The following is a 20,739-nucleotide window of genomic DNA, read 5'->3' on the forward strand; positions in this document are numbered from 1 at the left end:
GGGAACGATGAGGCACGACGTCGAGGTTGTTTGAGAGAGGGGAAAGAGCGGGAACGCGAGTCGAAGCTCGAGGACTACAGAGAGGAGAGCGCGAGGAGGAAGGTGGGCCGTGAGTTTGAGAGAGGGAAGAGCAAGAGGCAAGAGGGTGGCGGCTGCGAAGCTATGACGGGGGGTGATGGTCGGGGAGGGAGGGTTAGTGTTCATGTAGGAGGGAGGGAAAGAGCGGAGCAGAGCGCGCTATCGGCGAGCGCCTCGGTTCGGTCGAGTCGGCCGACGTCGGCCTCGATCAGCCGCTCGGCGCTCAGTTCGAGTCGGACCTCCGTCGTAGTCGGATTGTGTCGTTCTGCCGCGCTGTCTCTCTCTTTCTCTCTTTCTCCTTCTCTTTTTCTCTCATTCCCTCCCGTGGGCACGCGCGCGCGCGCGCCACTGTGTATGTGTGTTCCTCGTTCTCCCTCTATGTCCCCCTTTTCCCCCGCAACGACAACGAGTTCCGCCCAGTGAAAAAGAGTCGAGCTTTCCTGCAAACAAGACGCGTCCTCGACGGCAGTTGTTTGTTTTCTGGTTTCGCGGTGTCGTGGTGACACAAACAGCAAAGTCGAAGAAGCGAGGGACCGCGCGTGCGGAGAAGAGGAGAGACAACGAGTCGCCGCGTGTACCGTGCCGCTCGTGTGGGTTCCCGTCGTGTTGAGTCGTTCCCATTGCCGTTGTCGTCGTCAACGTTGTTGGTGCGAAGAGTTTCAGTCAACGGAAGGAGAAGTAGGTTAGCACACGGTGCCATTCGCGTCACCGCGGTAAAATATACCCGGTTCTCCGACCACTTCTCTCTCTACACCTTTTACGCGAACCCGCGGAGTGTGTACCATCCCGATGTGGTGACGTTTAACCAACGCGCACTTCTTTTACGTAACGAAAGCGCGTTAGAACGCGCGCGTGCGCTCTATATGTAATCCGTCTTCGGTTTCTGTCCTTCTCGTTTGTCGGTTGCAAGCGAGAATCTTCGATCATCGGTAGTACGCTGCGTTCTCGTGTGTGCTCGTGTTCCATCGGATCGGCCGATCGGTCATTTTCGTCTCGTTACCAGTGGCTCTGTGTGTGGATTTCGTGCCGCATTGCTTTCCCGTCTTTCGTCCGAGGTACATACTCGGATCGTGATCGCCGTGTAATTCACTCCGATTTTCGCGCTTTCGACGCAGCAGTTTCTTTCGATTGTATTACAGCTACCGAGTCGGTTCGATACGTGTCGATATTGGATTCGACCAAGTTCACGGAGCAAAGCGCGCGCCTGTTCCGTGAACAAGCCAGTTCCCATTCAACAACTATCTTAACAGTGTGATCGAAACTAAACGTTCGTGCTTTTACAGTAAGGTGTTTTCTTCGTACGGATACGTAAACCATCCCGGCTACATATGTACACACAGACATCGGAAAACGGTGCTATTCAACTAGCACCTTCTGCATCGAATACTCTTCATTGATTCAATTTCGTATTGTTTTGTGGTGTTTCGTGAGAGGTGTGTTTGTTCAAACCTCCGAGTGGTGCGACTGTTCTAAGTGTGATTTAAATCAGTGATTTCAAAGAAAAAGCCGATTATATTCGGCAAGCAAAGAAAAAGAAAAGAAAAAAAAGTGAAAGTTTTATCAGTGCAGTACTACGCTATTGTGGATTATTGGATATATTATACACTACTCTGCGATCTGCCGACGGAGCGCAACATTGCGGCTCACAATTTATGTAAGTACTAAAATATTGTCTTAAACGTTACTTTCGTGATTACGATCGATACGAGTCTCAGTCTGTTGTCAATGTCGCGAGTGCTATCTGTCCTTCGATCAACGACCATTTTGTTACCTCGTTACCTTCCCCCATTATTCTCGACCCTTTATTTACTTTATTACAATTCACTTTTGTGCGAAAATTTCGAAGATTGATAGACGTAAGAGAATTTCAAAGAACGTAACCGGATAGGAAGAACCTTCGGGGAATTGCGTCATCGACGAAATCGCGAACGCGTTCGTGTTTCGCTGCGATATTCTCTACGAACCTTTAAAAAACATCGACGCGCCTGAAGTTAGAATCGACATGTCTTGGTTACGTTCATTCTGCATCGATGCTCGGTCGATTCGAAACTGACGCGACGCGATGTCTCGAAAACAGCGACGTTCGAAATCGTCGTGAACTCTGTACAAGGTACGATACAGTGTCTTGGATAATAATTACGGAATCGGTTGTTAGTTAGATATAGGTAAATTGGCTTCAGTGCGAATCTTGGCAGTTATCACAGGTCTCGGATATTTGGCGACTGTTATAAATTCCACGGCGATGACTTTTCTCTCGTGAGTTCTGTTCAGAGGCTGTTTGCAAACAGATTTTCCTCGAGTTTTTGGCTGGACAATGTTCCGGAGAACATCGATCTTTTCTTTTTCCTCGACTCTGATCAACGATGCCCTTGTGCTCATCCGTGTTATTATTGTTCCTCGCTTTCTCAATAGGTACATGTATAACTAAGCTGTTAAGAAAAAACACAAAACGTACATTAAAATGGTAACAAAGCGAAATCCCATTATCCTCCTGTGAATTTAACTTTTTAATCTTATTACGCTTTAAATAAAATTCATTTAAGTCACAAATGAGTTTTTTTGAAAGACGTATTACGAATGATAAATACCAAGAGTAACAAGAGTTCGTCTGCTACGATACGAGTTTGGTTTTATTGTGTTATATCAATCGCATAAACACGTTGATAGAACAAAGCGTAACGATCACACAAATCTGTTGGACGATTAATTTGTTAGTAGATTGCCTACTCGTTTTGTTTTAACAGTTGTCTTGCGTTTGACAGTTAACCGGTAATTTTAATCTCGTGGAACAATACGGAGCTCGACGGGACGAAGAAAACGTCGATACCCGTTCGACGATCTATTTAAAATTCTTCGCGCGGAAATGTTATCTTATCGGCGAAAGAATGTTCTGCTGAGAAAGCGAAACTTCGGAAAGTCGTCGCAACCGTCTCAGCCTCTTTTCTTCGTCGTTGTTTACGTCTTGCATCGCTCCTTTATCAAAGAATTATTACCGACAAGTGCAATGCCATCGATGCGTTCCAATTGCGGCGTACTCCACCAGGAAATTGACCTTTCGGAGTTGCTACGCGTTTGTCAATTCTATCGTGCTCGTTCCTTACTGAATTTCATTAAAATTCAGCATATTAACGTGAAAGTAGGATATCTCAAGTTTCTTCAATTATGGCAGGAACAGGAATATGAAGAGTTTGCTTCCAAATATTATTCTCTCTATCTTATTATTTATTATTCATTAACGTAGATATTAGAAGATTCTGTTTTGTTTCAAGTTAATGATAATTGGTCTGTTTTGTCTATTTTGCATAATAGTTTACCAATCGGTAGTATCGGTAAATTAACAGGTTTCGAGTTATAGATTAGAAACTTCTATTTTACAATTTTATGTTAGATTAATCACATAATTTGTGATTGCTTATACAACTTCGTTTTTTATTACCAAAGCTGTTAACTGTTGTTATTATTGACATTAACAGTTTGTAAGTTATAAATTGTTAAATTTGATCAATAATGTTCAATTATGCAGTAAATCATTCATACACTACTTTAATTGTAGCCATCTATGTATAATGGATTTAGAAATACGTTCTATTGAATGTATCGTGGTTAGTCGGAACAATAGAAAGTGCTGATGAAACGAATAATCGAATATCGTAAAATTCGGTGTAACGGGAAATTTTCGTTAAAGCATAAAACGTGCAAAAAGATATGGCGCGAGTGTTCCGATGAATAGGTTCGGACTCGTATGGATGTTTGGAAAGCTTGCATAGAAATGAGATGAAATTGAAGGGTTCCGCGATACGCGAACCGGAATTCCAGACTATGTAATTAAATATAAAGGGAACTTTTAATACGTAACTACTGTACGTAGAGAGAATCGCAGGGCGAACCATGTCGTGGATGGTATCCTTTTTCTCTTCTTGTTTCGTGCAATCGAGCAAGTTTTAACGACGCGCGGGACACGAGCGTTAGACGCAGTTAAACTATTAAAACCGCCGACGATACTTTCTTTTTAATTGTATTTTAACGAAGTCCGCGTGCTCTTTAATCGACATCGATTAACTTTCGAGGCTGTCGAATACGAAGCGTCACGAAGCATTGTTATTCGATTTTTGTCCGAGCAAAAATGTGCTCGTTCGTTGACCATTCTTTTCGAGTACAATTGAAATACAATTTCAACGAATGTAATTAAATATTAATTGGTCTAACGGGAAAAGCGTAGATGTATAGAATTTCAGAATCGTGTAAAATATCGAAGAATTAGCGCCTGTTTCAAATATAAATGAGGCTATGAATCTTTAACCAAGTAAGTGGATATAAAGCTTAAGGTCATTTAGCAGGAAGATGAAAAGCACGTTTCAAATAACGAAGCAGATTAAACTCGGCTAAAATACGATCGCGTGAATCTTTTTACATTTTACGCGACATCGTCCATACGTCGTTGAACCCTTTGAGTGGTTGCACTTTGCACAAGCAGAAGCTAGGACTTTGAATAATTATTCTCGGAGCGTAACCGTTTGCAAGCAAATTAATTGTGGAACGTTCCGGTAACCTCGTTATTTGTTCCTCGCGTTCTGCCTTCTTCCTCTCTCGCACATCCAAGGATCTCCGTGTACAGATCGACCGAGACGAGAGTCATAAAACGTTGTAACCGAGAGTCTGCGAAATTATTGAATTATCAACCGTATCGTTTCTTCGTTCGAAGTTCGTACTTTCAGCATTATCGTATTATGCGTGGCGCAGCGTATCCAATGCTGTAATTTGTCATTCGATCTTCCTATCTTAATATTCTTTATATTTTAAATCCAATTGTGAATATTGTTTTTGGTAACTCTGTGTTATTTAATAATCGTGATTATAATTTAAACTATTTGAAGCTCGTAGAATAAGAATTGGTCTATGGGATTAAGAATAGAATATATAACCTAATAACAAACAGAATAAGAAGAATGAACGTCGCAAGCACGAATGAACGAGCTGTTATGGTCGTAATTAAGCTGGCTTCTAGCGACGACGTCGCGTTTGTGTGCGTGTGATTGAAACGAGCCGTATGTTTCTTATCTATCGCATACACGAATGACGTTAACCTTGCATTTTTATCGCGTACCCCGTGATTAATTTCTCAATGGAAGAGAAGAAAGGAGCAACTGCGCGTCTGTACCGGGCGATTGTTCCGCTGGAAACAATTGGTGACTCGTGTCGCTCCAAATTTCTTTGTCGTTCGACGACATACTGCACACTGTGAAACATTCGACAGAAAATACCGCAGTATTAACTCCGTTCCGACAGGATGCGAACAATTCTAACATGGCCACAAACACATTTATACGTACACGCACGGACACACTTGCAAAAGGTGTAGGAAGTGCATCGAAGGTTCGTTTGAAAAGACGAGCGCAGGTCACATTCCCAACACCTGCTTGCAGATTGTGAGGACATTTTTCTGGCGTCTGGAGAATTTCCCTGGCCTCCTTCTTTCTCCCTTTGCTCTTTTCATACACAAAGAAAACCGGGTTTCTCGAATGTATACGTTGATCTTTGTAATCTTTTATTACACGTACACGTTCGCACAACGGAATGATTCCTTGCGCGGTATTAGTGTCCTCGTAAAATACCTACGAAGAAAAAATCGTGACCGAAATGGCAAACGTTAATGGTGTTCCCTTATGACGGTGAATATTTTCCCCTGAAAGCGTCTGACGGACTTTTCAGAAAATTTCCAATTTCAGTTATGTTATGTTCGTCACTCGTATCACTCGAGGTGAAGTAGTTTCTTTTAATTTTAGCCCAAATCAGGCAAATATATTCTTCCGTAGGTCATAGACAAATTGGGTCGTTTATGTCTAAGGACAATCTTGTTACTGTGTTCCAAAGTTGTTGATGTTTTTTTATTCTATTATATAATCATTTGTCAATTTAAATATTTCAAACTTTTCTCGATAAAGATAAAAATTCGAAGGAAAGAAATTCAGGAGTAAAATTTCTTGGAGCGTCGATGAACCAACTCATTATCCTGACGCCTTTTACTAAGCAAATTTTACTAGCAATAACGGAAATGTAAAGTATATTTGTTTCGGATAAAATCGATTCGTTCTTCGGAAGAAAACATTTGTCAAAAAGCAGATGTGTGAAAATGTGGATAGAAAATGCTATATCGATTTTGAGGATGAGCGTTCCTCTGACGACGTCATCTTCCAGCTTATTGCATAAATCTCGTCGGCTTAGCTCAAGTAATGCTGAACACGCGACCAAAGATCCTTTTTCCAAATGTATATACGTTCATACCAGAACGTATATCTTCATTCTTCTAGCAACTTCTTTTTTGCATAGAAACGCGCGCACAGCATTTCAGATGCTTATAAATTCATGTGCATGAAAGAGGAAAGTGGTCGTTCGTGTTTGCTTTGTAAAAAACGAAGAATGTAGGAAAAGAATATTCTCCGTGTTAATTTTCATATTGTAGCGAAAAGGTGTCCATTGTATCTAATTCCGATCATCGCTCAGCCAAATAGAAAACTCGCTTTTCTTGGAGTAAAAATATAATAAATTAGTTTCGATCTCTTTCAAATTAAGATTCGATCTCAACAATACTTCATTTATCATTTCTACTTTTGCTCGCCTGTACAATCGAAAAGAAGGATTATGATGCACAAAGAGAATTGCGAACAGAAGAGGAACGATGGAATGTCCTTGCACGTATCAAAAGTTCAATCGAAGGAGCGGCCGATGGTAGATACATTGAATAATACGTGTTACAGTGGTGTTGTCGAAGCGTTCCATGAAGATCGCTGGAGCGGCTCTTCTTTGCCGTATCCATTAACCTTGAGTAACTGTCGGGTTGTCGAAGGTTACCTTGATCGGTTCGGCGTAAATGAATCCAACTAATTCGCTCGGAGCCACTGTGGACTGTTTCAACCGTAAGTATTTTCTCTTCGATGCAGGTAGCGAGAAGTTTTTTAAAATCCAAATTAATACACGAGAAACGGTACCCTTCTATCGCGAAATATGTTTTTAATTAAACGTGCGCGCGCGCATTTCCTATATAAAATATTCGTAAAAGGTAATACGTCGCAGTAGGAATTCCTCCGTTCGCATTTTTCATATCTCCTGCGTTAAAAAATCGTCGAGTGTCGCACGTTTATCGTTGCCGTTCTTTCGGAATTCTTCTGGGAACGAAGCATTCGAGCGGCTCGTTTTTCGAGACGGTCGTGTCCCCTGCGCTCGCTTTGAAAAATAGCCTCGACTTTTCGGGTGATTCACGAGGCAACTTGAACGCCTTGTAAAGAACGACGTGATATTCCTCAAAATTTCTGGAACATCTCCGACCCTCCTCATCCTTGCACGCTTTTTCATTATTGTAAATATAACGGAGATGAAAACATGAAAACGGATGGAGACGGGAAACGATATCCGTTGGTTTACTCTCCGGTAAAACGCGAGAAACACGCATATGTGAGTCCGTCCGCGAGTCGATCGTGATACGATCGTCGATTCCGACGCCCACGATTTTAAACGTTCACCTATACACTTTCTCATCCTAGACGAAGGCACACGAGGATATAGGGACGTTAAGCTGTTAAGCAGGTCGTTCTTTAATCACAGCAACCCATTTATAATTTACCATTACTTCTGTTATCTGCTTGCGATGGATGGAAGTAAGTCATTCGTTTCTTGAGAATCGAACATTAATCGTGTACATATTTACGTAATAAAGTCAGTTTGGTGTTTGAAAGACTGAAACAAAGACATTGTTATTCGAGTGACGACTTAACTCGTCTCGCCCTATTTACATAAGGTTGAGAGCGATATCATAAACGTACATAGCAACGTTTGAGCGTTGCGGAACGTCCAGACGACGGAACAAAAGGAGAAGTGTCGAGGTTGAAAATACAGTATGCGATTCATTTTTTATAACCTTTATGGTATAGTAGACGGATTATCATAATGATAGCCAGTTCCGCGAAACTTCTTTTGATCGTACTTACGAGAGACGAAGGCTCTCCATTGTTAAGCGTAGAGCAGATTTATGATGCGATCCACTTTGCCCTCGCTTCTCGCTTCCGGTTATTACGCGAAAGTCGGGCAAGAAAAGCCCAACTAGGGGATACGCCGGTACGGCAATGCCCTGTGGGTGGGGAGAGTTTCTTAAAAGAAGGAACTCGAGTGAACGGATCCAATCTGGGAAGATTCGTTTCGTGTTTTTCATGAAACGCCTGAAACGGCCGGGGAGAAAACCGAGGGTGAATTTATTGACCCATCGATCCGATTGTTCGATACTATCTCTCGGTTGTAACGTTGTTTCATCTTCGAACATTTGTTATTACCTTGTCTTAAATAATTCGGACAGGTTGTGGTTCTCAAATACCGCAGCTTTCATTCTGGAATTACGTAACAGCCACAACCATTTGTTGTCTGGTCATTGTGCCGCAAATGAAATAAGTAAGAATCGTCGAAGAATGAAACGAAATTTATCCACAGGTGTAATTTTCTACGTTGTAATTGAAAGTTTGCTAAAACAATATTAAATTAAGTTGAAATAACGGCAGATGATAATTTTAAGTTATCTCGACGTGTCAATTCGATGAATTACTTTCGCAAATTACTTTCATAATCCATTTAACGGAAATACAATCGAAATTTGTTTGATTTTTGATCGGAGGTTCCGTAACAAAGATCCTCGTTTAGCTAGGTAAAATGAATTGTTAACGCCCAGCTTATACGAGATAACGTATTCGTGTCGCTTAATCTCCGGCCGAATAGCTGGCGTTAAACACGACGAGCGTGCGCGTTACACACCGCGTCAGTTCTCATTAACAGAATTCATATTCCGATATTTATAATGTATTCGAACCACCAGAAATAATCCAGGAATTGCGTTCAACCGTTAACTTAATTGCGATCCACCGTGTCAATCCATTAACTGTTTCTCCCCGCGCGTTCTCCGCCTTTCTCTCTGTCTTTCCTTCTCTCTTCTCTTCTCCTTCTCTCTTTGCATGAACGCTATTCATGCAAATTTGCGCGAACACCGTAACAGACGTTCCTCGGTAAATCGTTTCTCTCTCTCTCTCTCTCTCTCTCCCTCCCTCTCTCTCTCCCTCTCTCTCTCTCTCTCCCTCTCTCTCTCCCTCTCTCTCTCTCTCTCCCTCTCTCTCTTCCTCTCTTGGAGTGAACGTTATGCCGGGGAATATAAGCTCGTGTGCGCGTCTCGCTATCAGTTTCGAAGGATAGAACATAATGGTGAAATAAAATGAGCACGACGAAATAGAACGTCGCAGAGATGGAGACATCGAACTACCAGATTTATAGTAGGGACGGAACTGCATACGCGCGACTTCCTCTTCTTAGTGTGTCTGCTCGTGTAGATGCGTAATAACGTACAGGTACGGATAGGTATGTATTTCGTTTTAACACGGACTGCGCAAGTATTTGTGTTATTTTCTGTGAAAAAGGTCGATATCGAGCAGAGAAATTGTTTACCCGTAGGGGACGAATATTGTACAGGTGAATGTTTCTTGGGGTCATGGACCTTGTAAGACCGAATTCATTCTCGTGTCATAGCTTTTGAGCTTTGAATAGAAGGAAATCTTAGAACGTAAGGTTATGTAAATGTACGAGCGAGTCAAAAGAAGAATGGTATAGCTGATAATATCTTTAATTTAAGGACACTGTGAGTGAAGTTAAATTCTAGTAGAGGAATTTGTATTTCTTTAACTCGGTCATTCTTCTCGCTTCTTCTTCGCATTTGAAATCCCCTGAGATATTTTCCTTTCGAATACTTTATTCATTTCAAGTTATACCTATAGATCCGAGGAAAATAGTAAAACATTACTATACGTACTCACAAAGATTGAGAAATTCGTAAAAATGTTGTCATATCGTTTTTGGGAACACCTGTACGTATAACGTTTTTTTCGCTAATCTTGCGTGATATTATATCGCTTTTTATATCTATCAAGAGAAAATCTAGAAGGCCATATCGAAACTTGGCTCTTATAGGTGAAAGTAAAATTAAAAGAAAACTGGAAAGTTAGAGTTTGTCGCACGAATTCTCTCGACAAAGAGTGGATGTTTGGATGTTAGACGATGAACAATGCTTAGTTCGTTATTAGCTCTGTTATGCATTTGCAGTCTATCGTCGGAGAATGTCCGTGAAAAATGGTTCTGTGAGTGTGTTTCGCCTCACGTGACGGGTAGCCGTGACGAGAGCGAACGGGAAACGAGGTCTTGTTGCTTCCCTCCCGTCGAATATACATATTTACCGTGAACCGTGAACCTTTATCGAGCGTATTGAAAAGTGTTTGGGTAAAGGATCGGCGGAACGGATGATTAGATAGCGACACGAAATAGATAGCGCGCGTCCGAAGTGTCGATGATGCGGGTGGAAAATGGAACGATGAATGGCAGTTCCGTTTTGTCGAGAAATTTCGAAGACCCAACGTTTGTTGCCACTGAAATTTTTCGTTTGCTCTGTTGACAACGGCTTGATAACTCTTTCACGACGTGTACGTAGTCCCAAAATGACCTATGCTGTGGAGCGTCCGTGATTGACCATATCCATTGTCCAAGAGATTCCCGATATTTTCTTCTAAGCATATTTGCTTTTTCATAAATCGTTCGTCATGCCTGATAGATCGAGATCTCGCCGTGTGACTCATCGTTTATGTATATAGAGTGTTGCTATAATTAGTCACAGTCTCGTTATAGAACTTTGTATACAGTATTTTCTATCTAACCTTGAACTTCCTTTTCAAATTATGAAAAATATTACACTTACATTCTTTGAATCTCTTTCAGTCGGATTAGCTATATGAATACGAAGGCGACAGACGAAAGATATGATAAAGGTATGATAAATTACATTTTTTGTTTTTTTTTATCGAACAGTAATATAACCTCTGAATGTATCAGATCACTCCTTCCTTCGATTATTTTATATCGAAATACTTCCTTTTATCTACTAAGTGACATAAAAATCGGAAAATTAACAAAGGTAGACTTCATTTTCGAAGAAAGAAAAAAACTGGCATTAATTGAGCGCTGTTTCTAGCAGAAGTAACCCACTACTTGTTATGTATTTCTTGCTGTTAATTGGCACGATTTGGGGAATTCGTAACGAACATAATTGCCTAAATCGAGGGCTCTAGCCCTTGGGAAAAAGAGAAATACAGTTCGGAAAAGAACAAGAGAGAGGGACTATTGATATTTCCGGTGCTATAATCCCGGTTTTCGGACGATTCCAAGGGTGGTAAAGAGAAGGGTCAGCGGTTTGGATAGAAGACGGTAGGACAAACCATCGCAATAAAGGATTCGTCGACCGTGGAAAACCCAGCGGAGCTGCCCAGCACCGGAAAAATCGTCGGGCTTCTCCCGTGCTCCATTCGTGGAAAATTATATTCCAGGAAATTAATTTCAATTTATGATTTCGTTGTCAGGCTGGCACGTGTGAGTATGTGTTATGTTCTCGATCGGTTTTACTACGCTTTACGTAATTAGAAACTGTATTTTCTCATCCGACCTCGTAACGCGTTCGCATACATTACAGCAATCTCAAATTCTTTTTGCTTCCCTTCGATCGCATCGCGTTATGGATTTCCTCTTGAGTAGCACTGTTACTTTAAAAATAAGAATATCGAGCGCTATTTTAAACGCACGATAATATTATCGACCATCGATACGTAATTTACTTTAATCTCTCGAGAGTTCTACAGAAAGGTAGATTATTCTTGTTTCTTTTCGTCGAAAAGGCAACGCTTTGCTGGTGTTTCGAGGGCAATGCTTTCCCAATGTCAATGCTCGTAATCACGAAATTACAGATTGCTTGCGTGAAAGTCTGACTGATGCATTTCGCGCAAAAACTTTCCCTTCTCTCCTGTCACGAGCAAATCGATCGATGCATAACCATGAGAGATTGATCGGTCGATTTCGGTGCTGTTCGAATTACGTACACACGAATTCGGGCAAGTAAAGCGACGAAAGTATTCGGTAGGAAGAGGCACCGACAAAGGAGATAGAGAAAGCAGTAAGATTTGTTTATACGTCTGTGATACTACCACGATTTATCACTACGCTTGAGAAGAGAAGAGAAGCAGACAGGAGTAAGGACGAGAGAGGCGAACGTGGACCGAAGAGAAAGGGGGTATTATAATCGTGGGGTCCTTCGGTAAATAAGGTTATTCCTTCGTGGAGTCGGCGCCCATTCCATTCTATTCCACACTATCTCAGCCCATCTTAGCGGCTTCGTGCTCTCCCTTTTCGTTTTCTCGTCCATATTCACACTCGGCTCTGCGGAGGAACGATTTGTTGGAATTAAGAGGTATTTCAACGCGCCGCCACGACTCGTCGCGACTTTATGCCGTGAAATCTTTCTCGAATTCTATAATAATCGCGCGAATAAACCGGTCGTTGGGTTTATTGGTTTAACGACCGTCTTGAACGAAGGACATGGAATAAATTGCTCCAAACTTTAAACGAATCTTGTTAACCATTGAAAATCAGAATTTGGATTATTTATAAGAGCAAAGGACATATTTCACTGTAAGGTAGAAGTCTGAATACTAACGTACATAATAGCGTATTAATAAAATTTGCTAGTACGCTGACAGGCAATTAACATAAAATCAGGGTCTTCCTTCTAAATTTAATTAATCGTGTCGCGACATCTTCAAACTCCTCGTCCTAATTAAAACTGCTTTATAAAGTAATACAAAGTTACGATGTATCGATATCGTATCGCGAGCCGAAGCTTGCGAGAGACAAAATAAAAGACCGGCGCATAGTATCGTTTCGGTTTTTCTGGCCGCTCGAACTTCGTCCTGACCGGCCTGTAGTTTGTTTTCCAGTTTAACGAGCAGTCCTTGCCACACGATCGGGTCCTTTGAGCGGACATTCCTCTTTTTTTCTTGCTTGCTTTTCATCGTCCCTCCACCCACTTCCCTTTTTTCGTCCCTGTCCCTGTTCCTTTCACCTTCGCTCCACTATTCTTTTCTATTCGCATGCAATTGGCTTAACGAACTGTTATTCGCTCTATTAGTATGTTTTCTATTATTCCGCCTAACGCACTCACAATCCCGATGAATCACGAATCGTTCTCACGGAAATTAGCGAATTGTTCGACGGCCGAGAGGTAGTTTAGTTTTCGGAGATCGATCGGAAACAGCGTTTGCGGGATTTCAATACGATTGACGTTTACGGAATGTCATAGCCGAAGGATTACCTGTGACGGTAACTTTGTCGTTTAATGGAGTAGTATCTGGTACATACGTTGAAGTTTCGATGCGCTGTATAAGTTTGTGACGCTGTTCAACACAATTATGAGAATCGCATGACGTGACATTTTGATTTTTATATTCAATCCAAGCATCTGTACATGTTTTTTAAATAGTTGCCTCGACGTTAATTTTTATCGTAGTATTATTATAACGATGCTTTCCTTCAACATTTGTAGCGAATGTATTCGTTTATAAAAAACATAAATAAATATAACGATGATTAACAGTATTTTATAGATTCATAGATTTATAAATGTCACAGAAATCGACTGTTTTATCTTTTCTCCAGCGAAGTTAATTTCTCAGCGAAATTAATTTCATATCAGTATTATACTTATTTCGTGTCAATTTATCAAATATATATGTTATTTCCGCTTCTATTCGCTCGGTTGACGCAACAGAACCGTTCATAGTATTATACAAGCGATCTAATTTTTTTGAACAGTACGTGTATTTGATTTGATTTTGACGTTATTTGATTTTTCATGTACATATTCCTATCTATTCGATATTCAATCCATTTACCTCTACATTCTACAAATTTTCGAATCTTTTACGTAATGAAAAGAATGCAAGAAAAATTCGTTTTGAAAAGTTGTAACTATATATATATATATATATATATATGTCGGATTAAAGTTGGAATTTTGGGGGCGTTCGATGAACCTTTACTTACTTTACCATCGCGAATGTAGCTAATGTTTATTGGTACAAATGTGGACACTACAAGAGGCTATGAGTAATAGCGGCGATAGGATGGTCGAGATGATGGTGACAACGAATTCAGGTTCGATAACGAATTCACGGTCCACGGGATGGCGAGTACCAACGTAATACACGATTCGGACAACTTTCTCGATAACTCAATCAGCAATTCGCCCAACGACTAACCAACTAATTAACTCGTAATCCAAATGAAACTGTCCTTATATATTCCTGTCCCCACTTCTCGGGTCAATCTTTATTTTTTAAGGAGAGCCATATAATCATTCCATACCTCTGTCAGGTACACGTCCCTCCCGTGACCGTGGCTACGTCCACTGACCCGCTATGTCACTTCGAGCTCGAGCCCATCCTCATAAAGCCAGATTGGAACGTTAAAACTATTTTTTATTTTTATTACTTAAGCGTAGCTATAGTAAAAGTCTGGACTAGGGTATTGGAGGTTTTCCCAACATTCCAGACGGGAAATCCCGATGTTCTTTCATCTCCGTCATATATATACCTCTCTCTCTCTCTCTCTCTCTCTATATATATATATATATATATCTCCTCTATATATATACAAACGGTGAATTGATTTGACATTCTGTCATGGTAGTAAACATTGGCACAGTTTCAAACTGTCGTTAGAATACATGTGGCGTGTAAGCTCGCGAAAGTAATAATTTCTGTACCGGCGAGCAACGTATTCGATTCGACTAGCTCACCCATAACTTGTGTTTCTCGAATATCTTCTAAATATTCTCGCCTCGATTTGCCTGGATTAATTAGTTTCGTCGAGGTTCGTGGAAGCTTGGCTGTTTATCTACGTGATACGCCCCGGAAACGGGGTTTAATAATCGAGCGTGAATTCGCTCATTAACGTTTCGCTTAGGGATCAGGTGGAAGAGAAAGAGAGAAGGGACGAGGATAACCATTAAGCGAGGACGAGCTGATAACAGAGTTATCAGCGATTCGTACCGCGTGACAGGCGAAGATAATCGTATCGGCCATTGTATTCGTCTCGATTCAGTAGGAAGTTGGAGCACTGTGAGCGAGGCTAATCTCGCTTCGTGCACAGAGATGGAAGAGGAAGAGTAAAGAGAGAGGTTGTTAAGTCGGTTACTTAAACGTTTCGCTGACCGTCGCGTCGTGTTAAACGTTATCTAACTTTATCGTTCTTTCTCGGTTAATGAGATACAAACGTGCGCGAAATCGTATTGTCGTGTGATAATGGGATCAAGAGTCGACTATCGATCGCTGCAGGCTCTCCTATGCAAGCAGCTCGAGAATGACATCCGTTTGGAGAATTTTCTCCGTTATATAATCGGCGATGTGAAATTACGACTGTACGCGAGCTAGCGAAAGAGAAGGATAGAAAAGAGCGAGGAAGAATTATTGTTTTAACGGTCGAGCAGCGATTTCCAGTACTTTCTTCTCGAATTAATAGGAGTTTTATGGACGAGTCTGGTTGTAAGATATCGATTTATTTATTCCCCCGAAATGTTGTACATCTGCGTGTCACTAGAATCGCGAAAAGAATTTAATTCTCCGGTAAAAGCTACAGGATCCTCGGTCGAATTCAATTTTCTCCCTCGTATTCTCGGGAAGAGGTAGCCGTCGCTTAACCAACCGTGTACAACCAATTAAACGATTTGCTCGATTAACAGGTTAACCGTGTTGTGCCCTCGCCCGACAGAATATCAACGTTTAACGGTTAACGACCGATAGCGGACCACCTGAATCGTGGACGTAACGAAAATGGAAGCAAAGGCGAAGAAGAAGAGAGCAGATGCGTTCCAACTTCTGCTTTCGCTTTTAATTTCGCTAGTCGCTTTTCTACCCTCCACTCCCTCCACGTGTGGCATGCTTCGCAACCCTTAAATTCTACGATCTTTCTTGTCTTCCCCTTGCTTTATCCACCCTCGTAACCTGCCTGAATCTCTCTTTGTCCGTGTTTCCAGGGATCCGTAACCCTCTTTTGTCCGTCTTTTCCATCTCGGTTTTCTCGGGTTTCATCTTCGTTCGTGCGACAACACTCCGCAATAATGGCGAAAGTTGTCGTATCAAGGGCTACCCCGTTTTGTTGCTTTCTAAACGCGCCCCTGGTCCAGTACGATTGCCTTCTCTTTTTTTCTTTCCACTTGCTTTTCCGTGTTCTCGTTGTTTACCCTCTTCGCCGTTTCGTTTCTGTTATAACAACTGTTTCTGGCTTGTATCTGAAAGATTTTGACGATGCGCGTATACGGCACTGTTTCGAGGCATAGATAGAATTAGCATTTTTGTTGCTGTGAAGCCTTAGGTTACGATTACAGCGGATACGTGTTTTGACGAACGAAACATCCGAAGATGGAAATATCAGGTCGTCCCGAAAATTTCGTTTTATAAGGAAATAATAAACGCACAACATTTTTTCATTTATATTATTATAATTATGTACGATTCGTTTTGTTCTGTTGGAACTATGACACCTACTTGAAACGCTACAAAATTTCGTTTAATATTTAAGAGTCTCTTGGTTCGTTGTTCGCGATGATTCCGTTAGTATCATAGACTAGATTGGGAGGAGAAGAGACGAGGGTTAAAAATCGATTTCACGGCGTGATAAAGTTCTTTTCTTGGTTCCTGGTTGCTTCCTTTATTCCACGCTCTTCTTTCCGACGATTTGAGCGCGCCAATGTAAATGCAAATACGTTTCTCTCTAACCCGTCGTCTCGTCACCCCGTCGTCGCCTCTACTGGTCCTCTTTAAATTCCTCCGTGCTGAAGGACCGTCTGTCTTTTCTTTCAGCTTCGTGCCTCCCTTTGGGAATTATTACCGCGGGTGACACGTCACTGACTGAAACGAAGGTAATGCGTTCATCATGCCAATGACTTCATAGATTGCAATGTCTTCTCTGCTCTCGTCTTTTTATTCATTTTTCTTCCTTGTCCTTTGTTATCGATCTTATTTCTTTTTTGCTTTTTTCCTCTCCCGTTTCTTCTTTTCCGTTTTCGTTCGATCGTATTTCTTTGTTCTCATCGAAGCGTTCTCTCGATGGTAATATACGCATACTCGGTCGGGTTCGATCGATCGATATATTCCGGCTGACGTATCGCTTTAATAAATAACAGTTCGCTGTAAAAGGTAATCCGAAACACGGGAATCGCTTGAAAAAAAGAAATAAATAAATATCGCGCTAGAGGGCGGAACCGATCGAACAAAACAAAAAATGCGTGGGGAGTGGACGACGTGCGGCGGTGAAACGGAATCGATGAAAGGGATAAAATTTGAAGCACGTATATCGAATTTACGGAAGCTCTTATTAAAACATGTTACATATGTACGTCATCTCTTTCCCACCTTTTCTCCTTCTCTGTTTCTCTCTTCTTTTTCCATCGTACTTCGTTATTGGCGTGACACGTATGTAATTTCGCCAGTCATGAAAATCCATTATTAAAATAATTCACAGTAATTTACGTGTAATTAATAATACGCTTTAAAACCTTTTACTTGTTGCAATATTTCCAACGGATACTATTTTTCCGAAACCATAAGTCGTCGTATATACGTTGCGCCTTGTATACTATTTCGATGGACATAAATGAATTTTCGTCGTCGCTCGTTAAAATATAAATTTCGCGGAACGTTCGGCTTTCGGTGAACGATCTTCCAATTATTCCGAACGATGTACTTCCTCTCTCGATTCCTCGAAGAAGTTTGCGCTACATGGAAGCGTTCGAGCGAGGTATATGAATTATATAGGTGAGAAGGTATCGTGACGATTAGCTTAACAGCAGGGCTGCCTCGTCCGTCCGTTAAGCTCTCGCGTTTCTCTAAAACTCCCTCCGTATCCGTCCAAGTTCACAAACTGTCTGCAAACTGCTCACGGATAGGGAACGTGTTCGTTCAGGAGTCACCTACTTCAAAGGAAAACTCACGTACGGGCTGTACGAGTTGTTTCTTCTACGAAATTCCGTCGCGATTCTACGTTGCATCCCGCGCAATCTTTTTCCTTTTCCCAATCTTCGTAATGATCAAAAAACCGCATTATTAAATATTCGTGGATTTCGCATAGGAAGATATTTCTATATATTTATATTCGTATGATATATATTTGCATCATTGTGTGATCATGTTGTTTATTATATTAGCCGTGTCTCAATCTACGAATTGTTTCGATAAAAATCTCGCTTTAGTTTCAATCAAGAGAAAAATGTTTAACGTTTGAAGAAAGTCTTTGGCATGCAGTTGAAATCATGCAGTTTAATAACGATTGTTTCATAGTGTACTCAATATTTAAGAAATTTTTGTTTGTCGGAAATTATCCAGTGTTCTGTCTTCTTTTCCTTCTCTTTTTGCTTTCCCCTCGTTTTATTTCATTCATTTTCATTATCTATGTATTTCATATCAAAGAGCTTATTCTCGTTATTTAATAATGAAATAATAAATGAAAAGACCAAACGTTCCTCAGAATCGGCTTTTGCATAATTTTCAAGACCATCGTGTTTGAGATATAGAAGCCGAGTAGTTTCAAAGCGAAACACAAGGTACCCTTTTGCGTGCGTTCACAGCGTACGACTCGTGCAGCTTGTTCATAGCCGTATAACGTTCAATTTCACGTTCCCTCTACGTACTCCACGATTATTGGAATTATCCTGAAAACGAAGCGGAAGAAACTTAATGTTTATACGGCGCAATGCAATTGAATTCCATTAAACTACATTTTTGAAACCGAGTCCCTTTTCAATTACATTATCTCAACGAAGAGAACTAAATAGCAGGTAGAACGCAGATAAAACAAAACCATTGGTTGTTCCGTGAACTTCCACAAAGTTCCTTCGACTCTCGAATACTTTGCCTTGCTCCTTCCACTTAAAATTTCAAATGGAAAACGAAGTCCAATTATTGTAACCAAAGTATACGCTCGCCCATTGCCGACGTAAAACCCACGGAATATTAACATCAGAAATGCTTTACGCACCGGTACCCGACCATTTTTCCCAGAAACTCCGTCGAGATTTCCGTATCGTTCAATTATTCTTAGTCGAGGTGGCGCGGCGTCAAAGGTTCCTCGCGACAGAAACAGACGGAGAAGAGGAGCGAAAAACAGAGACAGTGGGACGAAGGAACACGTAGCAAAGAGAAAATGCATAGAGAGCGCAGCGGCGGCAACGTGGGTTATACAGTTCCACGGTGAAGTTGGGAGCGAAACCCGTTTCATCGGATACCAAAGAGAGTCGTGAAGAGAGACAGAGCGAGGATCGGTAGAGGGAACCGCGTGCCAAGAGTGACGATGTAAACGTCATATATCTAGAGGGAAAGGATATTTCGATCTCAATGGGTGGGCCGACTTGTCCCAGCGGTGTATCCACGGGCCTCCACGAATTCCTGCGTATCGTGCAACGTGCGTCGAGAATCGAGAGGACGCGTCTATTCTCGAGATTGAGCCCGGCCAATTTCGTAGAAACGCGATCGTACCTTCGTGAAAAGCGATTTCGTCGCGCGACGCTCCAAATGTACTCGAGAATCGATCGAGTCTCGGAATCGCGGTCCTAGGATTCTTCGAGGGAAAGGCGAATGCCTCTGTCGACTCGAAAGTGTATGGAATTGAGTCTTTCCGTCCTTTTCTCTCCCTTTCTCCCCATTTCTTTGTAAAAAAAAGTGTCAGATTTTAGAGAAGAGCAGAAAAGAAGGGAATATTTTGTAAATCATTAAAATGTTGGGGAGAAAGTCGTTTCGATTTTCGCGGTTTCGAGATAATGAAATTTACCGGCAGCTCGTTTCTGTTGACGAGCGCGAATCGAGTTCTGGTCGTAAGTGGGACGACTAACGGCGTAACGGTGTCTACCGGCGACGACGACCGCGTTCCATCGCTGTTTTCCTGTAATTTCTGCGATTCGCTGCTCCCTTTCACGTTCTTGCGGCTCCGGGACTCGCGAAGATGTACTCGGAAAGCGAAGACCGTGTTAAACGTGTTCCTATACGGTATAGCAAGGACTACGTCAGTCATATAAGCTTCAACACCTTAGAAAACCTTTAACTTTACACAGAATCACACTTGTATATCATGGGACGCCATTAATCTGTAATACGATAACGGAAGAATGAGAAAATACTCTTGCTTCGGTGAGAAAAAATATTAAAAATGAGAAAATTATTTAAACGAAATGAGTCGAACGAGTGTGTAGTCTTCGTGAGACCGTTCCAAATTTTCGATAAAAGGTTCGACGATGTCTCTGGAAGCATTGCGTGATCGATAACCGGTTGGTGGATGCAGAGTCGCACACCTTAACACACCTCGTAAAACACGCACAAATGGATGTACTCGCCCTCCGTGTAACCTCGTGCGTAAAATACAGAGTCGTTCTCTCTGGCAATGTGTTTGCCTCGTTTTTGCACGGCGTGTTCCGCCGTTGCGTCGTTCGCCGTTTTTCCTCTCTTTTTCTATCTTTTTCTACTGCGTCGTACACAGTATACCGACGACTGAAACTTTAATCGAGGATCGTTTGGGTACTTTACTTAGCGCGAATTCATACTGTGAATAGACGAACATCGTGCACGCTGTAAACACCTATACTTTGCGACGAAAGTCGTGTTTATCGCAATTTCGCGAAAAAAATGTAGTGAAAAAGGAGGAACGCGGTGCGTTCGTTTCACGATGAACCGCGTAACGCGTATTTTCCAATGTCTACGTAGCAGAAATCGCGAAAAA

General features: G+C 41.6%; 1 long non-coding RNA gene across 1 annotated transcript; it reads left to right on the top strand.

The window, feature by feature from the left end:
- Positions 1 to 254: 254 nt before the first annotated feature.
- On the top strand, positions 255 to 19,283 carry LOC117238569. Its single transcript, XR_004494229.1, has 3 exons — positions 255 to 1,732; positions 11,380 to 11,384; positions 19,273 to 19,283. It is a non-coding gene; the product is annotated as an uncharacterized LOC117238569 (long non-coding RNA).
- Positions 19,284 to 20,739: the final 1,456 nt, after the last annotated feature.

Source organism: Bombus vosnesenskii, unplaced genomic scaffold (assembly GCF_011952255.1).
Source record: "Bombus vosnesenskii isolate JDL3184/JDL3185 unplaced genomic scaffold, Bvos_JDL3184-5_v1.1 scf7180000013542, whole genome shotgun sequence".
Taxonomy (NCBI): Eukaryota; Metazoa; Arthropoda; class Insecta; order Hymenoptera; family Apidae; genus Bombus; species Bombus vosnesenskii.